Source organism: Ceratotherium simum, chromosome 38 (assembly GCF_057802395.1).
Source record: "Ceratotherium simum simum isolate JZ-2026a chromosome 38, ASM5780239v1, whole genome shotgun sequence".
Lineage (NCBI taxonomy): Eukaryota > Metazoa > Chordata > Mammalia > Perissodactyla > Rhinocerotidae > Ceratotherium > Ceratotherium simum.
The window spans coordinates 9,099,472-9,122,036 of record NC_141937.1 but is presented as its reverse complement, the minus strand read 5'-3'; the positions used below and the strand labels follow the sequence as shown (position 1 = coordinate 9,122,036).

The following is a 22,565-nucleotide window of genomic DNA, read 5'->3' as shown; positions in this document are numbered from 1 at the left end:
TTTCTTCAGGTACTTCAACCAAAACAACCCACAGCAATAGACTGAAGGCAGAAGCGGGGAGGAGATCTCGCTCTCTTCTATTGAAGAGATTTGCCGAAATGCAAAATGATGCCACTCTCTCGCTATTGCTTTTTGTTTTGGAAAAGTTATTTTCCATAAACTCCAGTTTTTTATGTCAATGTGTCATGGTTTACTACTGCTATTTTAAAATGAATTAATAAATACATAGTTTAACCTCTTCCTAGTTTTAATTTCTGGTCAGTAGATGTCAATAGAAAAAACCCACATAAATGTAATCTCTGTGGATCCTCATTGACTTAAGAGTAGAAAGGAATCAGAGAACATCAAGTTTGATAACCACTGGCATGTAGACGGGCAGTAGGTTCAACATCAAGATGCCCGGGTTTGAGTCTCAGTGCTGTCATTCACCCGCTGTGTGGCCTTGGGCCGGTTAGTCAGTCTCCACTAGACCAAGCGAATGGAAAGAGTCCTTCCATCTCACAAGGGCTTTCCTGTGGCCCAGTCCACCTCCAGCTCTGAGGGTTTCCCTCCTACTTCTGCCCTCTTTGAGAGGAGGAGATGAATATACCCTTTCCTTTTATCTTGTGCATTGGAGCCCAGTCAGATGAAAGAACTCTTTTATTCATCAACTGAGCACGCAGTTCATTACTATGGAATTAGAGGTTGTAATAAAATGGCAGAGTGACAATTCATGCCCCTGGAAAGTTATCACTGGATAGTTCCAGAGCATTATCAACATGTCTTACCAAGGCCACTCATATCTCTGTCTAAGTCATAAAAGCCATTCCCTGAAAACAGGCAGGGGAGGGTTGAGGGATAGAGGGGTATATTAGTTTCCTGTGGCTGTTGTAACAAATCACCACCAACTTAGTGGCTTAAAACAACACCAATTTATTATCTTACAGTTCTGGAGGCCAGAAGTCCGCAGTGGGTCTCACTGGGCTAAAATCAAGGGCTGTGCTTCTTCTGCAGGTTCTAGGGGAGAATCTGGTCCCTGCCCTTTTCAGCTTCTAGAGGCGCCTGTGTTCGCCGGTTCGTGGACCCTTCCAGCAATCGCATCACTCTGCTCTCCTCCTCACATCACCTTCGCTGACTCTGACCGTCCTGTCTCCTCCTTTCACTTACAAGGACCCTTGTGATTACATTGGATCCGCTGGCATAGTCCAGGATAATCTCTCCATCTGCAGATCCTTAACTTAATCACATCTGCAAAATCTTCTTTGCCGTGCGAGGTCACATATTCACAGGTTCTGGGGATTGGGATGTGCACGTCTTTGGGGCCTGCTATGCTGCTACTGCAAAAGATGAGGGTGGGGTGGGGGGACCCTAGACACAAACATTTCAGGAAGGGCCCCACCACCCTTCACCAGTTAAGATGCAGGCCTCTCTTCATTGTTCCCCATGGAACTTAGGGATTTTTGGGGTTATAATTAAACGTCCTGTCAGGAGCTTTTATTTCAGTTAGAAAATATAGAGGTCAGTATTTAAAGGTATAATAATAAAGGAGAGAAAAGAATACATATGTATGTGTATTTACTTGTTAATATATAGACTATTTATGTTAGAATACATCCGAAACTGAAATCTTGGGTGCTGCCTTTGGGGAGAACTGGGTACCTGGGGACAGGGATGGATATTGTTTCATTAGTTCTTTTACCAATTTTAGTAGACACATATTAGAGCATTTGGAGTCAGAGAGGCATTGGTTATACATATGAGCTAACATCCTCTTTTCCTTCCTTCCAGAAGTTATTCTTGTCTTAGTTACAAAGAATATGAATTTAATTCAAATCTAGGGAATTGTGTTATTATTATTATTTTATTAAGGCATATTCCTCAATATGGAGCAGATGGTTAAAATTTAGAAGTTCTGAATAAGGAATGTTTGTGCCACTGAGTATTGGATGACGTCACGTGGAAGACACATTTTTCTCCCACTTCCTTTTCCGCTCTCCGCCCCGCGGGCGGCCGCGCTTGCGCTCCGCGGCCCGTAGAGGGCGCTCCTGGCCTGCCCGCCGCGTTTCCAGCGCCCGCCGGCCGCTTGCCTTCCCGCCCCAGGAGCTGTGGCTGCATAGAGATAAGAAAATTAGGACAAACGTTCAGTTTTCTGCTTTGGTGTTCCCTTAGTGTTTGCCTTTTTGCAATTTTGCTGTTCTTTGGAGCTTCCTTCATATATGAAGTCAGGAAAGACAAACGACTCGTTAAGAGTGGAAGCGACTCCATGTTAGTAATTTTCAACTGATCATTGGTGAGAAAGCAGTTTGAAGCCTAAACCTCAGCTGGAGTCTTAGCAAATTCTAAGGCAGATTTATAAACGTAGCAAAATAATTGGAGAGCTGTCAGTGTTGATTACTCACATTTTCCTACTGTGGTCCTTATATGTGGAGGAAATGATTAAGTGACACTATCATCATAATCTATAAAGTACAATCTACATCATTCTGTTTTCATCTTTATGAGTTCTTAGGTGTGCATTTTCGTTTCCTGTTAATAATAACTGGTAGTTAAAAGTGCCACAGAGTTAACTGTTTCCCCGTGTGTCATTTCCTTTAATTTTCACAGCAACCTTGTGAAGTTGGTGGCATCCTCATCTTACTATGCAGGACCCGGGTTCAGAGGGGTTAACTCATTTTCCCAGAGTCAGTAAGCTAGTAGGTGGTAGTCCCGGGATTTGGACCCCAATCTTCTGGATGCAAATCCCATGTTCGTCCTGCAGCATATCCTGGCTCCCGTTGGTTTGGGGGTTTCCTGTATTTCTTTTGTTTCCTTCTTTAGGTCAGGGTGGGAGCCGGCACCGCCATTTCTGATTTGCTAGGATGCCCGTCTCAGTCTACACTCTGATAGCATCGCTGTGGGCTGTTGAGAAATGATCTGTCACACACCGAAGCGTGTTGAACTCGAGTAGGGTTTAACTTAAGATGAAGTTGCTGCGAATCGTGTTCCCTGTTACAAAATATATTTGGCATTTGGATATCAGCAAGATCCTCTCTGTGGGAAGTGCCCTTTATGAGTGGGTCCTGTTAAAACTTGCCCTTGAGGCCAGTGCTGTGCATCTAGTTTGTTCCACAGACCCTTCAATGTTTAATGCAGTGGTTGGTTCCCTGTGAATGTTTGATCCTTACAATGGAATTCACAACCTTGAACCTGTCAGCCTTGTATTTTAACCAGAAGACTCCCACAATTCAAGTTTGTTTACAGCGGACCATTTAAATCAAGGAATGATGCTGAGAAATGTTAGTTGCTAACCTGTGGGGTTGCCAGATCCCTCCCTCTCATCGAGGTGGAGAGACTGGAATAGTAATGACATTAAAGTGGTTTGAACTTCTCAGAAGAAACGTGTCATTTAAATGCTGGGGTTTGTCTTTAGGGATTATCTTGTAGTGTCATCTCTTCCTCCACTTCTCTAGCGCTGACCCGGTTGCTGATTTGCACTGCCTGACCTTGGGCAGACTCTTCAGGCCTGAGTTTTCTCATCTGCAGAATGAGGGGACTGGACTATAGACATGGCGGTGGGCCCCGTCCAGCTCGAACTTTGTGTGGCTATTTGAAGGCCATCCATTCATTCATTCATTCAGTCAGTCAGCAAATGTTAGTGTGTGTCAGATGCAGAGATACAAAGTCCCATAAACACAGTGCCCATGTGAGAGAATGCACAGGCAGGGGCAGGGGTGGGGGACGAGGATACAGATAGTGTGGTACATGTTAGGACAGTCCCTGGGGAGAATCAGCCTGCAAGGTCCAGGACAACCATATCTGAGCTGGGTTCTGAAGACGGAGTGGGCGTCAGTTAGAGAAGGAAGGCAAGGAAGGACATTTCAGGTGGACGAACAGACCACGCTGCACATGTGAAGGTGCAGAGGCAAGAAGCATTGTGGCACAGAAACATGAGTGTTCTGGCTGACTCTTGCAAAATGGTCCCCTGGAGGAATGGTGGCATGCAGGGTTGGAGGGGTCAGCAGAAGCCAGCTCAGGAAAGTCCTGGAGTTTGACCATAATCCAAAAAACCTATGGCCATTGAAGGAGTGTCCACGGTGCGGCACGTCACTGGGTCTGCGGGATCTTGCACCGGCAGCCGAGTGGAGGACGGCACTCGAGTCGGGCCAGGTGGGGCAGTTGATGCTTCCATTCATTGTGGTTGGGCGTTCTTTTACATCTGCTTATTTATCTGGGGCTTTGGGAGTTTCTTCATTATAATATAGACCAAGCTGACAGCTCCTAACTACTGTCTTTACCTTCAGTCCTATCTGACGTGACTCGTAGGTTCTAGAACAATGTCATTTTGGAACGGGTTCCAGGGTACCCGGAGTCTCATGCATTCACCTGTGGGCAGATTGGTAGGCTTTAGTGAAGGCAGGCAGGTCCTCTGCCATGGAGGGGAAGGCTTCCTCAGTTGGCACAGTCTCATGAGGGCAGCGCCGTCTCATCCTCAGAGTGGGTTTTTTTTTTCAGTTAATGTATTGTGGTCATATTGGTTTATAACATTGTGAAATTTCAGGTGTACATTATTATTTATCAGTTTCTGTATAGACTGCCCCGTGCTCACCACCAATAGTCTAATTTTTATCCGTCACCATATATATGTGCCCCTTTACCCCTTTCACCCACCCTCAAACCCCCTTCCCCTCTGGTAACCACTTATCTGTTCCCTTTATCTATGTGTTAGTTTATCTTCAGCATATGAGTGAAGTCATGCAATGTTTGTCTTTCTCTGTCTGGCTTATTTTGCTTGACATCATACCTTTAAGGTCCATCCATGTTTTTGCAAATGGGACGATTTTGTCTTTTTTTATGGCTGATTAGTATTCCATTGTATATATACATACCACATGTTCTTTATCCGTTTCTCAGTCAATGGGCACTTGCTTCCACATCTTGGCTATTGTAAATAATGCTGCGATGAACACAAGGGTGCATAGATCTCTTTGAATTGTTGATTTCAAGTTCTTTGGATAAATACCCAGTAGTGGGATAGCTGGATCATATGGTATTTCTATTTTTAATTTTTGAGGAATCTCCGTACTGTTTTCTCGCAGTGTTTTATAGAATAACGTTCCCCTGCAGAGAAGGCCCAGCCTTTCCGGACCAGTGGTGGCACAGCTGTGTAGCCATCACTGTGATGCTTCCGCTCAGCAAACGGAGAGGTCAGGTGTGCCTCTCACACAGAAGGCAGGTGGTGTGTTGTGTTTCATGCGGCTCAGTTTCAAAGAATGCTTTAAGTGATCATTTATCAGGAGTCTCCTGTCATGTGACTTTTTCCCAAGCATAAAGGTCGGGGTTTTAGACTTCACTATTGGCATAAAGACTATTTTTTAATCGCTTTTAAAAGTTTTTAGTTTTTTAGTAGATTCACAAGCAATTGGAAGAAATAACGCCGAGATCCCACGTGCCCTTCACACAGTTTCTCCCACAGTAACATCTTGCATAGCTGTGGGTGCAGGCTCCCAGTCCGGAATCTGCCGTGGGCACAATCCAACGTGTGTGTGTATGTGTGTGTGTTTCTACGTAATTTTATCACGTGTGTAGATTGTGTGACCACCACAGTCGAGATACAGAATGTTCCATCAGAGGGATCCTCGTGCTGCTTGTTTATAGAAACATTCACCTTCCTTCTTCTCCTCCACCTCAATCCTTGGCAACCGCTGATCCATTCTCCATCTCTATAATTTTGTCATTGCAAGAATGTGATATACATGGAGTTGTACAATATGTAACCTTTTGAGATTGGTAAAAGCCTATTTTTAAAGAGTATTTATTTTTGCCATTTCTGCTTGAGATCATTACAGTTAGCTTGCAGGTATGTGATTTGGCAAAGCAGGGAAGTATGGCTACTGCCCTGGTCCAAGCCTCCTTACCTGGATTATTGCAATAACCTCACTGGTCTCCTTGCTCCTGCCCTCTCCCCTACACTCTATTCTCAAAGCAGCAGCCATGGTGATTCTCACGATGCATGAAATCATAGAACCTTCCAATAGCTCATCATCTCTCTCAGATAAAAACCAAAATCCTAACAAGTTTTCGAGGCTGCACATGGTCATCTTCAACACCATGCCTTCCCTCCCTATCAGCTGCAGTCCCCGGGCCACCTTGCTCGTTCTCTAATGTGGTAGGCACCTTCCACCCCAGTGCCTTTGTGCTTACTGTTTCCTTTGCCTGAACAATTTTCTGTATACATCTATAGATTGATCCCTCACCATCTTTAGGTTCTTTATGCAACATCACCTTCACCTGAGGCCTTAGCTGACCACTTGCCACCATTATAGCAGTGTAATCCTATCCCTCCCCCAGCACATCTTATCCTGGCTTCATTTTTCCCCACAACCTTTATCACCACCTGCTAGTTTGTGTATTTCCCTTTTGTGTTTGATAATTGTTTGTCTTCCTCCACTGGAATGTAAGCCCCATGGGGGCGGGGCATTTTGTGAGTTTTCTTCACTGAAGTCTCCTCATTGCCTAGAATGCTGCCTGCAAATAGTAGATGCTAAGTACGTATTTGCTGAATGATTGGATGTGCTTTCTTTGATATTAATTACATATGATAGACATTAAATGCATTTGTCTATGTTGACCTGACACCAGCAGGATATGTGGGCATGGTGAGTGTGGGACAGTCCCCTGCGTCCCTCTCACCCTAACCCTGTGGGGTCAACACATGAGTTTTGAAGAGCGTTGGCCTGTGTTGGAAGTCGGGTCTTCAGCTGGAGTGAAGAGTTATGCTTACATGGTGTACGGGTTTCCTAGTGCTGCTGTAACAAAGGACCACAGACTGGGTGGCTTTAAACAACAGAAATTTATTCTCTCATAGTCCTGGAGGCTAGAAATCCAAAATCTGTAGGGCAGAGTCATACTCCATCTGAAGGCTCTAGAGAAGACTCCTTGCTTGTCTCTTCTTAGCTTCTGGTGGTTTCCGACAATCCTTGCTGTGTCTTGGCTTGTAGACGCGTCACTCCAGTCTCTGTCTCCGTTGTCACGTGGCATTCTCCCTGTGTGTCCTCTTATAAGGACACTGGTCATATTTGATTAAGGCCAACCCTAATCAAGCATGACCTCATCTTAACTTGATTACATCTGCAAAGACCCTATTTCCAAATCACATTCACAGGTACTAGGGGTTAGGACTCAACATATCTTTTTGAGGGACACAATTCAACCCACAGCACATGGTATGCCTACCAACATGATTCCTTTTCAGTAGGTGAAAGAATTCATGCAGCTTCCAACACTGGGCCATAGTTGAGATGTGGGAAGACGTGAGTCACTGTGTTGCATTGTGTGTGTTGAACCGTCAACCCAGAGTTCCAAAGACCTACGCACATTCAGTGGGCCTGATTCATAGAGCAAGCTAGGCTAGGTCTTTCATTCATAAAGTAAGTAATTAAGTAATTAACTCAGATCTTCTATCGGCTCTGAGGCAGAGGCAACAAAGACTTAATAATAAAGAAGTTGGGATTGATATAACAATAAATAATGATATGGAATGTGATAAGTGTAGCAATATAGGATCATCTAGGACTTTCTAATCAACGTCTACTTGCCAGATATAGTGTTAAGTTCTGAATGTTTCTACATTGATGCACATAGAATCGTCAGATCAGCAAGAGAAATCACGAAATTTGTCTGCGGATTTTGCCTGGAGAGCGCACCTTGATGTGGATCCAATCTACATTTTTCCCCTATTCAGTAAAATCTGGGAGGCACCACTGTCTTTCTTTTATCTAGTTTGTGTTCTCCAGTTGAGACTTCCAGGTGATGAGATGAAGCGGCCTTGCCCTCCCACTGGATGTCGGACTCTCTTTGACGTTTGTGTTATGGAAAGCCGCCATGTTCTCTTTCTGCTGTAACACGTGGCCTGGCCCTGCTCTGTTTTTTAATACCATTTTCCACCCCACTCAACAATTTCCCTCTATTGTTTTCTGATAGACTGGGAGAAGTGAAGCATCTTCTTGTGGTGAATAACTCTCAGAACCCACGTGTACCTACAGATATCCCAGCAAACCACAGCCAACGGGAAGAGAAAGGAGGGGCAGAGAACACCAAGCTCCTTGACTTCCCCGAGACCTGGGCTGCTTGCTTTACAGGCTAACCTGATTTAAATGGAAATGGGATTTTGACTCTAACAGCTAGGGAGGAAAAGGCCTGGGAGAGGAGACACAGGCTATGGTCTGAGCAGACTGCATGTCTCTCTTGTGCAACAGGAGAGTTTTGACTTGGGGTCTCTGGGATGAGTTCCATAGGGTCCACTGGTGCTCTGAAATTGTAATGAGTTTTCATTTCAGGAAGCCATTCAGAGCATTCTGAGGGGTGAAGGGTAGGCTCGGGTAGAGTCGCAGAGAGGGCTTGATTAAATGGCCTCTTAGAATTCAAGTCGTAGAGGGCAGTGGCCAGTGCTTCCACACATGTGGGAAATCCCTAGCCAAGGCCCTCCATGAATCCCACCAATGCCATACTTTGTTCTCTGATCACTCTAGCTTGAGGAGGACTTCTTTTCCTCACCCTTCTTTTTTTTTTTTTATTATTTTATTTTATATTTTTTTCCCCCAAAGCCCCAGTAGATAGTTGTATGTCATAGTTGCACATCCTTCTAGTTGCTGTATGTGGGACGCGGCCTCAGCATGGCCGGAGAAGCGGTGCGTCGGTGCATGCCCAGGATCCGAACCCGGGCCGCCAGCAGCGGAGCACGCGCACTTAACCGCTAAGCCACGGGGCCGGCCCTTTCCTCACCCTTCTGAGCCCTGATAATGTTTGTTATTGGTAGCACTCAGCTGATATTAAATGTCTGATATCCTAACTCTTCTTTTCATGTGCCAATATAGTGCTTCCCTTGGGAGCCTGGAGGCCATTGCCTTTCTTATGGATCTGTGAATTAATTCACTTGTAGTCCCCGGGCAGCGACTTGCTGGTAACTGCGTCACCCAATGAGCAACCCCTTCCTAGACATTTACCTTTGAAGGTGGGGAAATGTGTTGGAATCTGAGTAGAACTACTTAGTCATGGAAAGTATTGAAGACCATTTTAGACACACAGTCGATAGGCCGACTGAGGAGGGGAAGTTGGATCAGATTACCCAAGCTTCCTTTCAACTTTCAAGATTTAAAAATTCTAAGTCAAAGTATATTTCCCAAGATTGAGGAAAATGAGGACTCCAAGCCCAGTCCTGCTGTGTGAGGAAGGAGAACTGGCCAGGAGCCCAGGGTCCGGGAATCCTGCGGGGTCATCTTCTGTTGGGTGTTAAGGACATCAGCCCTTCCGAGGCTCTTCTTCCTACTACCGTCTCTCACATTTGTTGAGTGCTTTGTGATTTTCTTTCACATTTTATTCTGACATCAATCCTTTGAGGGTAGCTGTAGAAAAGGAACTGATTAAGTTCGATATTTGCAGAGAGAGACTTTAGTGGCCTATTTGCTTTGTTTGGGGGCCTTGAATGGGAGTGGATGTGTCCTAATTACAAGGGGAGAAAAATGGACTCTTCTCAGCCTTTATTTCGCTGGACACTGATGGACAGTCCCTTCTACCTGAAAATCTCTCCATTCCTGTCTTCCCTGAGGCAACTTGTTTCCTGGCTCTCCTCTTTATCACTGGTATTTCAGACGTAAAAGGTCTTCTCCCAGCCATCCTTCAGACACCTGTGGTCTTCAGGTCCCCCTGGAGATGTCCTGTAGACAGTTGGGCACACTGGAGCTCAGAGAAAAAGCCAGGGCTGGAGTTATGAATTTGGGGGCCATCAGCATATGGACAGTATCTGCAATCATGGGAGTAGATGTGCTAACTTATGGAGACCGACAGAGGGAGGGCATGCAGGGAAGAGGGAGGGCCAGAGGCTGGGCTCTGAAGCACTCTAACCTTTGAGTTCTGGCAAAGGGGGAGGAGCTGGCAAGGGAGACCAGTGATGTGGAAGAGAAACCAGGGAGTATGGTGTCCCAGAAGGAGGAGACTCTGGGGTCAGGGAAGACGGGAGAAGAGGTGCTTCCAGGAGAAGAAGCGCTCAGCTGATGTGGAAGTAAAGTAAGTCGAGGGCCAAGAGATGAGGATTTGGTAACATGGAGCCCTCTTGGCATTGACAAGAGCTCGTTCAGTGCAATGAGCTCATGTATCCTTGTGAATTCAGCTTCCACCGATGGCTTTCAGTTTTAGACCTTTGGTTCTGATTTCTCTCCTGCCAACATTTATCCCTTTTAGTTATAATTACAGCTGAGAGGGAACAAAGTATAGCAGAAAGAGCGTGGTCTATGGTTTTGGATAGGTCTGGGTTTGACCACTATCATTTACTAGCTGTGTGCCCTTGGCCAGTCACTTAACTTTCTAAGACTCAGTTTCCTCATTTATAAAAATGGGGATACCAAAGCACAGTTCACAGGGTTTTTATGGAGGCTCAAGAGCTAGTAGTTATGATAATGTATGATAATTACAAGATAACTCTTTTAATCACCTCTGGATCCCCAGTGCCTAGGTCAGAATCTGACACATAGTAGGTACTCAATGAATACCTGTTGCAGAAGTAAATTATGGCTGACACTTAGTAGGTATACAACAATTGTTCATTTCCTTTCTTCTCCTTTACATCTCTATGTAATTTTTCTTTATCACAAATGGCCCCACTGCAAAACTTAAATTCTTTGCTCATTAGGTGTTGTGCATTTTTTCCTCTCCATTGATAGATTATTTGCCTATGCTCGTTTGTAACCACTAAGTGATTATCTGAAATATTAAATATTAAAAAATGTTTTAAAAAGTGATTATCAATTGCAATCTGGGTTGTCAGTGGTTCCATGTGGTAGCTGGCTTCTGGTCATGTCTGCCTCCTTTACCCTGTTTCCTACCTACCTCTCCATAACATTTACTAGGCCTGGCTTCTAAGGGTATTTTTCAGGGAGCTTTCTGAGTAAGATGAGTGGTGATTTCAGCGACAGTAATGCCCAAGTATTTAACATAGCTAGACAATGACTTTCACATTTTGGGAAAAGGAATGAATTTTCAGGGAGTTTTTTTTGGCTGGCATATCCAGCAGTTTATAGTAGGCTGAATTTAAGCTGGACCAGCTAACAATGGTTATTCTTTAAGAAACTATTTCTCAGTTGCGAATTGAATTTGAAGAATGTGCAAAAGATCCCACAAAAACCTGGAAAGCACTGGGTTTTAGTAGGGTCTCTGATGCCGGTCAACAGCAGGCGTGAATCCTGTATTCCCTTCCCATCCTTAGGCATTTTCTCTTTAGGGTTCCTTGTTTTCTTATTGTTGTTATAAGTAAATATATCTATGGACTCCCTCCAATTCCATGTCTCTAAACCATTCTGGAAAGTGGTTTAGATGGGGAAGAATTCTTGTTTTTTCTCTGGAACAGTAAATTGTAGCTTTTGCTTACATAGGTTCCTGAATAAAATGGCCAAGAGCTTTAAATCCTAATGATCAAATTCTGCCAGCTCTGCTGGTTAAGTTCTCTCTAATTTCTGGCTGCATCATTTTCTGGACAGATGTACGTACTCAAGTCCATGGCATCCTGACAAATAAAGCATTGACACTGTCAAAATTAAGTTCCCAGAATGGATCCCTTAAAAACAACAAACAGAAAGAGATTAAAGTTGGAACAAAGCAACTCGCATTTAGAAATCAAGAGAAAAAGTGACTTGATTTTATGGATCCAGAAATGATGATATCAGGTGGCAATGGAGTGGGCTGCTGATAACACAACATCTGATGAACAGGTAAGGGAACTGTTTCTCTCACCAACCAATAAACTGGGGAGCAGAGAGGCTATCAGGGACCCAGGGTCTTTTTATTTTTCGATTCTGCCATCCCTAGCCAGGTCCTCATTCTTGGCTTGTCACTTCATGTTCCAAGATGGCTGCTGAACCTCTAGGTATCATGTTGACATCCCGGGGGGGAAACAAGGAGGAAGATACAAAACGCCAAAAGCACATGACAGCAAATCCTGACCCTTTACAGTGCTTTCCTGGAAGTGGCAGCAGTAACTTCCTCATATGTCTCATTGGCTAGAATTGATCACATGACCACCCTAGCTACAAGAGAACTGGAAGGGTCATGAATATTTAGTATCCCAGCTTCCATTGTAGAAGAAAGCAAGGGAGGAAGAAGAAGCTGGAAAGGATTCTTGGGTACCCAACCCACAGTATCTGCCACAACAGTTCTCTCTCAATTCAGTGCAAGCTGCTGAACTTGTTAGAAACTGGTTGGGAAACTTGACTTGAATGGGACTAATAACAATTCAACTTAAAATGTCTCAGAAAACATCTTGAAGGAGCAGGCAGATTCATTTTAAGAGTATCTTTTTGGGCTTGAGAATTTGATTATAGTTTTGCCACTTGCTCTTTGTTTTGAAAAGAATTCCTTGCTCCTTCATTTTATTGTCCATTTTTGTATTTTTATGCTTTGTAGATCCTTCCCACGTTAGAGGAGGTGGGAAGGAAAGAAAGAAGGTAATTAAGGGGACTAATGTGAGGTAAACTATATTAACAAATATTCTGTCTTTCTCTCTTCACCAGTTTCCTCCCAAATATAAATAAACAAACAACCTAGAATCTAGAACAGTCTAGGCAAACTTTGTCTGAAGGGAGCCATTAACCCTTTGGTTAAAGGCTGATGAAAGAGCATTTGAATGACAGCCTTTGTTTACCAGCATCACAGGATTGTGGCTGCACTGAGAGTGCAAGTGGCCTTGGGTGGGAGGTTGGGGGTCAACTCCTGAGGAGAAGGGGCAAAGGAGAGGAATCACTGTCCGTGGAGCATCTGGGCTCTTTCCTTGGGAAGTCCCCATGTGCTGGCTGGAGGCTGGTGGCTTCAGGTGTGACCAGCTTATGTGCAGCATCCAGGGGGAACAGTTTACTGAAGCCAAGTGTGAGGATCACCTCTTTTCCTGACACATGGCCACCTGAAATGCCCAACGTGGAGAATCCTTGCACAGGGACGGATGAGGGTGGTGGTGGTGCTGACATCTGAAGAGGATAGAAATGGACTCAGACAAACTCTACTTAAAGATTAGCCAGTGGCTCGAATTTTTAGATTTGGATGGCTTCACCATTTGGCTTCTTTGAGCTGATGGAGAAAAAATGTGATTCACAATTGTATTCAGTGACCATCTAGTGCCCTTATCAGCACATTGGCATGTATGCATGCGATTTTGGCCTTATTGTCTGAATAAAATGATGCTTTGTTGTTATCAAAATACTGGAAAATGCCCGAGGGACCAGGGACAGCTGCAGGGAACTCAGGTTTAGCGGAGGCCGAGGGAGAGGCGAGCAGGAGCGCACTGGGAGCCCAGTGGTCCCGCTGGCCCCTCTGTTCATTAGGAAATGCTGAGAGTGATGGGCTCAATCGCTGAGAGTGACGGGTGCTCCAGCCACATGCGAGAGCAGCCAGGGGCATTTCAAATCTCTTAGCTTCTCACTCTACTCGAGTACACCCTCATCAGGTAAATATGACAGGACACTTTGGGTTTGGGGGTACAATCCAATAAGTCACTGTGACATTGGGAAGTTGATTGGGTTTTGAGGCATGTGAACATGTCAACCAGGGATCAAGTCTGGGGAGCTCTGGCTGCCTTGCTCTCCCAAGGGATCCAGGACATCTACTTGCCTTAGAGTTTCTGACGTGAGGACAGCGCTGTGTGACTTCTCTGTGGTGGGGTCAAAGTTTCTGTTTGCAAAGCTCTTTAGCTCCTTGGAGTGTTTTTTGAGTTTAAAGGCTCCAAAGACCTACAGTTTGGTTTCATTTTTTATACAGTTATTCCTAGAGAACCATGCCAACGGTGGAAAACACTTTTATTGAACCCCGTGCATATTGTGAAATGTCAGAAGAGCAGCCAGGCCATTATTTTAATACACAGACTGTGTCCACCCAACCCCAGCCTTCCAGGTGGAAAATGCAATCCAACCTTCTGTAAATTTTACTAGAATGTATCAGTTTTACTTCACACAGTTGCAAAACAACCTGTACTTTCTCTGTTGTTTTTTTGGAGGCAAGGGTCATAATTATTTGGCAAATATAATTCCAACATCCATTTGAAAAATTATTTAAAACTCAGCCATTTCAGTGTTTTGCCCGCATGTTGCCAACCATCTGGATGTTTCCACATTTCTGAATATTCCTGTACTGTCTGGTGTCTTATGGACAATAGCTACATTTTCCCACCTTTTCTCGGAATCGTAGCCTCAAAATTGTATATCACGTTGATTCCTGCTCCCAAGCTATACTGCGATTTTAGTATGTCCTAACCTTTTCTGGCTTATCGACTGGGTTTTTGGTCAAACACCCGTGGTTACACTGAGATCTGTGTTTTCTTCATTTCAGAGTCTGGGAAATATTTGGCGGTTTCCAGTGGAAAGTAAAACTTGAATTTCAAACAAAGATGAAGTGGGGAGACTTACATAAACATGAAGGTTTTGTTGCATTAAAGAGCAATCCTTGGTATACTTAAGAAATAATTTTAGCATTTTTGGGGTTTTAAGGGACTGGTTTATTTCAAAAGCCCGTAACATTCCTTTAGGGGTTTTCTTCTTAACCAAGGTTGTCCGTTCCTGCTCCCAGGCGTTGGCTGCCAGGCTGGGTGGGCTGCACGGAGCACTCAGCTGGGAACGGCAGCCATTCCTCGGCTGATAGTTGCCTGAATTTCTTTGGGTGTGTCTGCTCTGGCAGCCTGTTGTGACCAAATGTACTGGCTGCCGGGGTAGCTTCAAAAGTTATTTTTGACTTTCATAGAAGATCTTGATTAATAGTCTCTTCATCCATCAGAGTCTGATGGCAAAAACCCAACTTGAACTAATTTAAATCCCAGAATTCATTGGCTTGCGGAGCCGTACACTAGGAAGCGCAGGGACTGAGCTGGCCTTAGGGATGCCTGGAACCAGGGCTCTAACTGCCCCCAGACTCTCTCTCCATCTGTGGTCTCTTCACCACATGACAGCGAGAGCCGGTGACCAGCAGTTCCAGGATTCTCCCATCACAGCCTCATGACCAGAAAGCAAAGGCGGTGCCCAGGGTCCAGCTTCAGTTAGAACAATTCTGATGAAGTCTCCTGGACTGGCTGGGGTCAGAGGTTACCAGAAGAACTGGGGAAGGCCTCACTGGGTAGACAAAATAATACGTGTCCTTTACACAGCACGTTTTGGATTCGCTGCCTTATAGAGATTTGAGAGTCTTGCAACTCTTTAAGAATTTAGAGTCTGGGAGACTTTGGATTCAATTACTTTTACTTCAGGGAATCCTGAAGAATCTATACCAATTCTAGTGAAAGATGACAGAGACTTCCGTTGCTAAGGAAACCCTGACCCCATCTGGGCATTTGAATGAATCTCCTCTGGCTGAAGCTAAACAGAATAAGAAGTAAGAGAGGAAAGAAATGTGGGCTTCAATTTCTTTAGATTTTAAGTTATAAGACCTAGAAGGCTTCACTCTTAGACTTTAAATTTTCCCTGGGAATTTTGTAATGGGAGGGACTTATACTGAAATGGGGACATTTTTATACTACTGGCGTTGTATTATCAGAATATCTTTATGCTGTCATTTCATCTCATTACCTAAACTCTGGTGGGCTATTTGGGACAGCATGAGCTGAGCAAAATTTGGGATTGGAATAGGACAGGTCAGGAGTGGGTTTTCAGCCGTGAGGTCAACATGGCTTTGAGTTGGCTAAAGAATGAGCCTTCCTCATTTCAGAGCCCTTTGGAGATGGGTGTGGGATCCCTACCTGTAACCCCAGGAGGATACACGGCGGGACAGTGAGTAGTACTGGGGGAGATTCCTGAAGGTGGGCAAATGGTCCTGATCCTTGCCTTGAAGAGGCAGGCACAGCTTGACCTCAGGTTGATGGTCATGCCCAGTGGGGTCAGGGAACAACCTGCATGTTAAAGGGACTTCCACTTTCTTCTCCTCATGTTTTGCTTCTGGCATCTGGCCTCATCCCATACTCCCTCCCCTCCATGAGGCAAGCTGTACCTGAGGGGTGAATGGAAGAGCCCAGTGTCCATGGGTCTACTTCCTCTACCTGGTGGCGTTAACGAATTAGAAGACACAGGCAGTGAGTCTCCGCTTGCACTGGACTCCTGCTTCCATGTGGAATCCACTGGGCCGAGGCCCAGGCCTGCTGCCTGCGCCCCACCTGTGAGGCAGCGGTCCTGAGGTGGCCTGCTCTGCAGGCTCAGCTCTCCCTTCTGTGTTCACCTGAGGGTCCAGATTGGAGAGAGGAGGGGGGACAGGAAGCATGACGGTGATCACCATGAGATCCACCTTCTCCAGTTCAGCCTTATCAGTAATAAACATGACAGTTCCATTTCTGACTCCTTTATCTATTTTCTCAAATTAGTTTTGAACTCAGATGTTCATAATGAGCACTTTTGTGCCCCATGCTTCAAATTCAGGAACAGCTGCTTCATATATTTAGTGAGATAAAATAAAATTGATATGTGATTTATTATTTATCAGCTCAATAGAAATATGTAGGCCCTTTTATATTGCTTGCCCAAATAGATCCCCTTTGCTATTTAAGATATAATTTAAGAGTCTATGAATTGTGTAGCACAGTATAATCATGAGTTTTGAGATCCAAATCTATTTTTCAAATTTGATTTTCAGATCAAATCAAACTGATATTTAATTACTTGGATAATTTTCTTCAGTAAGCACACAGTAGAAAAATCAAAGAAGAAATAATATTTATTTTTCTTGAACCTATTGCATCCGTTATGGCCTCGGAAAGTATTTGGTTCTGCCTGTTCAACATTTTATTGGTGGATTTTCCTACCTCAGCTGTGGGTCCTGGCTTCATTGTTTGCCATGATTATGTACTCTGTTCAGTGCAATCACAGAAATTAAAAGATTTAAGTGTGTTTATGAGCTGATGTCTTGTTTCTAGATGGTAGGTTGACTGTAAATCAAACAGAGCATTCATTCATTCATCTAATATTTATTGAATTCTGACTACGTGCCAAAACTTTCAGTGATGTAGCATATTTGACTAAAATCAGTCAACTTCAAGAGTTATAATGGAACAAAGGCAAAGGAAGCATGCCAAGGAGGAGGAGGTTCCTTCTTTGTTTCTTCCTTGGTTAATTGTGCTCTCATAACTTCTCTCTCTCTCTCACATCAACCATCCACCTGTCATCCTTTCTATTTTCGCCTATCTGGATAATATAATGAAGTAACTGTAGGTTATTTTTAAAAAGTTAAACAAAGCAAACAAGCAAAGACAACACTTTAGATCCAGAAAGATTCAGTTACTATCTTGAATCACAGTGTTCTAAGCATAATTTCTCCATGAAGTGTGTCATTTTTGGATTACTTTTACCATTGATTCATTTTATTAACTGATTTTGAACTTCCCTTACTTTTCTTCCGAGAAATAGCCCTTGACAGAATTCCCTTTCTAGGAGTATATTTATTTTCGTCCATTGTGGATATGCCTGTGCATTTAAGGAGGGGTGATGATGTCTGAACCAAGATCGTGAGCAGTAAGCTCGTTTGGAACTCACATGGGACTATCAAACAGGCACTAGGGACTCTTGGTCTGGAATGGTTAGGCCAGAGCGAGATGTGTGAAAGTCGTCAGTTTTGCTAGTAGTTGAAGCCTGCATAGCATCCCACATGTCCCTCCCCAAAGCCATCCTTGGATGGATCTTCCTTACTTCTTTGGAGCCCAGGCCAGTTTTTTCAGAGGCTTTAGGTCTCTCAGTGGAGGGAGGGAGGTCTGGAGGCGAGATGTGAGTCCTCCAACAGATTTGTATGTAAAGCCTTCAGCGGCTGGGGTAGCTCTCATTCTGGTTCTTCTTCAGACTTGGGCATTCATCTAGACCTGTAGACCTTCCTCATGAACCCAGACTCCCACAGGAGTCTTAGAATTGAAATAGGACATTGGGAAGTTGTTTGGATCAACAACTGAAGGGTTTCTCCTGGAGTTAAAGTAGAGGTCACCGACTGGCCACTGATGGACTGAGTCTGGCCAGCTGATGTGTGTGTGTGTGATTCCTCACATAGTGTCTTTTAAAAGTTGAATTACCAACTGGTATAAAATTGGGAGATTTCACACAAAAATCAGAATTTATAGCTTTGTAGAAAACCCCCCAGAATATCAGACAGTATGGGGCCTGAATTCCTTTTTGTCAATAGGTGCCTGAGACTAAATTGTGCCTTTAGATGGAATGTACACTCCTTAATGTCTTCAAATAATTGCTTGATCTTCCTGGTCCTTGGAGTGTTTGGGTTGGAGACCTTGGTGGACCTCATTAGTCTAAACCCTCCTCGCATCTTTTTCTTCAATCTATTAGCCATTTAAGTGAGCACTGAGTGTGTTGTTGGTACCCAGTGCCAAGTGAGATGCCAGAGTGGGAAGGTGGGGAAGCGGCATGTGAGGTATTATACCCTCGTCCATGATGCTCAGTGGCCGCACACATGTTGGTCAGGCCAGGCTGGCTCTGGGGACCTGGCTCTGGATCCAGGCTTCCTGATGGTGTTTGTCAGCACTGGAGAATCCCTTGAGGCCACTCTGCAGAAGCTGAAGACCCTCCAAGGACAGACATTGCAGAGCCCTTGGAATCTTGGTATCTATCCTTGAGCAGACATGGATCCATACTTGGACCCTTGAACCAAACTTGGCCTTCTAGGGCTCTCTTAGAAAGACCTGGAGTTTGGAGCTAGACCAAAGTAACAACTCCAGGTGCTGACTGTGCCCTTATTTTCCATTCCCAGACAGACCAATAGAGGTCTTGTGGGAGCCATGGCATGAAAATGCCTAGCCTGGCTGTTGCCAGGTATCTGAAAGATCACCAAAATATTTTGCCACTTAGTACCTGGCAAATCACTCTTGAATTTGGATAAAGTTTGCTGGTATGAGCTATGGAAGTGACTTTGAGTCAAAGCAGACTCTACTGGCTTTCTTCTCTGTCTGGAGCACCTTACCATCTGTCTCCATCAAAAGACAGCTTTGAATGGGGAGTGATGGGGAAGGACACGGACAGGAAATTCTTTTCGCTTAAACTAAACCCTTAGGCTGCAACTTAAAAGCCCATTTTGCATCCTGTGCAGATGAGAAAACAGCTTGTCATGGCCCTAACCTGGCATGCATGCTCTGTGAGTTTCCCTCCCAATGTTCCGTCTATTGGGCTGTATAATTCCTGTTGTATTGACTTTGGGTTTGTCCTTTTTCTCTTTAGAGAGGCAGTTCATGGGATATGTAGCTTTGAAGAATGTACCCAGTATCATCTTTATTAGATGAAAATACTGAAACTGTTACAAAAGGTTATGTTTCATTTATCTAGCACAGAGGATGGTCTGTCCTAAGTTAAGAACACAAAAATAAATAAGGAACCACTTTGTCATAGTTCTTCTTTATCAGAATGCTGATCCTACGACACAAGACCCAGAATACAGTCTGTAGAACCTGAAATGAATTTCATACTCTTTATGCTTTTACTTTTCATTTAAGGAATGAAGTCATGAGACCTACAGAACGATGATCAGGGATAGAACAAACTGGTGTGTTTCTAGCCCCAAGAACTAGCTTTCTGTCAAGGAATCCACGTTCACACACATTGATGTGTGCCTACCTGGAGCAGGTGTTCCTTAGATAGAGGCTGATTTGATGGATTCACTCAGAGCTCAGACACTGGGGGGGTCAGGGGTGGGGCTGGAATATCAAACAAGATTGCCTTTCCTTTAGCCATCCTGGTGTTCTTTTTGTCCAATTCTTTCTGAGCGAGGCGTGGATGCTGTTCACTATGAAGCATCGAAAACGACAGCAGTTTTAAATATCAAAGTTGATGAGAATCCAGAGGATGAGAATATCTCCTAATCAAGTCACTGTAGTGTTCTGTTTAATTGGCCCAATTTGCGTGTTGGGGGGTCAGGTGGGAGGAGAAGGTTGTAGTATATTGGCCTAAGGACTTTGGAGAACCTTGAATTCAGGACTGATCTTATGAGGAGATTGACCCTAAGGCTACCTTGAAGGTATGATTTCAGGAACTTTGTGTTCAAAAATGACCTTCATTAGGTAACTCTAAGGCTGAAAATGTCGCTGTTGGAAAGTCATTCTTCTGGTTTAATGTTTTGTTGTCAGAATGCAAATATCCCTGAGAGCACATCATTCACTTATTTGTTCCTTCCAGAGAGTGGGAGGATGAAGACAGCCAGTAGGAGATAAAGTGGGACTGCGGGTGGGGCAGAAGTGGCCCCCAGAGAGGCAACGGCATGGGAGTGGGGTGTAGATGCTGGAGGAAGCAGTAAACACAACCATGGAGGCCTCATAAATTGTCTTAGGAGAGTAGTGGCTCCTAAATTAATTAATTTTCAATGGACGTGGTCAAGGATCATTTATGAGCAGAGATGGATTCTAAGGGTCCGTGAGCCGTGGGAAGAGCCTGGCTTCGGAGTTAAACAAAGCAGGGTTTGTATTTGCCTCCAGTACTGGTGCAGCTGTGTGACTCTGGGCAGCTCTCCTAACCTCTCTGCTCCAGGCCTTGCTTTCCTCATCTGGAATAGGGAGGGAGTGAATAACACCTCCCAGGTTGGGTGTGTTATGAGCATCATGTGATGTAAGTTTAAGTACTTAGAGCAGCGTGGGCAGATGGTAGGCACTCTGTAAGCCCCCTTTTCCTGTCTATTTCACTCTCCCATTTTTTATACTTGAGAGTAGATATACATGATATGGCCTTTTCCTTAACATACAAACGCTGGCACAGGCAATTACTGAGTTGAGACACATGTTTCATGGTACTCAGTCATTGGCAAGAGGAGAACAAACAAACCCATGCATGGCCACACTTGGAAACTGATTGCATAAGCAGAATGCAATGACATTCGTTAGGTTTTGGCAACCAGAGGTACTTGCCCCTTGCCTTTCTTTACTTTGTTCATCTGATTGGCTCTCCTTGAAGGTTTTGAGTGTTTCCCTTTATGCTGGGCTGATGCAACCATTTGAACGTGGATTCTCATGTGAATTAGGAATTATTCTATGCTCCGTCCAAGGTGGATGCAAGGCAAAGCAGGGAAGAACAGTGAGTGTGTTTATAAGCTGTTCCACTTTTTAGATATCAGTAAATCATTTTCAGGCCTAGGCCGCTGTGTCTTAATTGAATTGACAGTGCCCAGCAGAAAATGGGGTGGTGTTTTGGTTTCACAGGCTCTCATTTCAGACTGACTGTCCAGGATGGAACTTTTCTTGAGGGAGTTTTGGAATCAAACTGTGAAGAAAAGCATTATTCACATATTCATTCATTCATTCATTCATTCGTTTTCTTCCTTGGGAGAATCGCCCAACCATGAGCTTCCCTTTGCACATTTGGAGACCTTGCTTTGTATCCGCCGACCTTTAGCTCAGTGTGAAATATCAGATTCTGGGCATGATTTCTGCTGTTGTGGGAAATAGGGATTGCAGTTAGCAAAAGCTAGTCAAATAGACGGCAGAGAAGGAGGAGAGATTTTTGTAGTGAAGCCTTGGAAGAAATAAACGCAACTGAGGGAAGGGAACTCCAGTCCTCTGGCAAAGAAGTTTCTGAGAAGTTTCTCATAGGTGAGGAAGGGCAAATGAGAATTATTGAAAAGTAGCCATGAGTGCTCGTTGTAAATGTACAGAAAGTCACTGCTGTCTTGATAGTCTCCTCAGCTCACAATTTCCCAGATGGCCTTAGGCTCCTTGTCCGTGATTTCTCCCATCACGAGATCACAGGAGGCTCACCTCTGAGACTGAGGAGGAAAGGCTTTGTGGATTTCAGTCTGTGCCCATGGTCTGACATCACGCTTTTGTCTCCAACTGGGCATTCCTTCTCTAACGCTTCGAAAGTCATTGTCTTCATACTCTTTTTTTCATTTGTTGAATTTCTCTAAGCAGAATCGCAGGAGTTCTTTCCTTTGCTAAATCATTTTCCTCCAGATGCAGTGGGGCAATTTTGGGAGGAAGAAGTGATGTATGTTAGAGTCATCTGTACTTATCCTGTTCAGAATTTTCATTCAGTATTAAAATCACGTACTAACCGATCTATATGTCATCACGAAACATTGTCCTTTTTCTTCTTCCATGAGATTCCAAACTCATTTTTCTTAATGTTACTAAGTTTAAAGATTTCTGGGGTTTTTTTAGGTTACTTTTCTCTTTCCTGCGAGCGCCTTGCGTCATGGAATAATCAGTGTCAGATCCAAGTTTGCCTAAAATGTGTTTGACTGTTGCGTGAATATTTAGCATGTATTTATGTTGTGTTACAATGCATTATTAGTTACATCATGAGCTGACAGATTTTGTTTGACAAAATGTTATGTTTCATTTTGGTTATTTTTGAAAATCAAGAATACTTTTTTGGAACCTCATAACTGAAGATGAAAATGTAACTGTGCTTCTTTATAACTTATTTTTCTTCTTCTGGGACAAAATATGGAAATGTTTAAATTAGCTATATGCAGATAAACCAGAGGTTTACCTCCATTTTAAAGTGTTGATGATCTTGGTTTGTTTTCTTTGTGGAAATGAGTGCTTCTGTTATCTCACTTTGGAGACAATGGATATTCTTCCCGATCATGAGAGTTTTATGTTATTCTTCTCAGAGGTGTTTTAAAGA

General features: G+C 44.0%; 1 protein-coding gene across 1 annotated transcript in view; it reads left to right on the top strand.

Annotated features, from left to right (window-relative positions):
• The window catches only part of FNDC1 (fibronectin type III domain containing 1), a 101,664-nt gene that overhangs the window by 3,749 nt on the left and 75,350 nt on the right, over window positions 1-22,565 (top strand). The gene's annotated exons all lie outside the window — the stretch shown is intronic.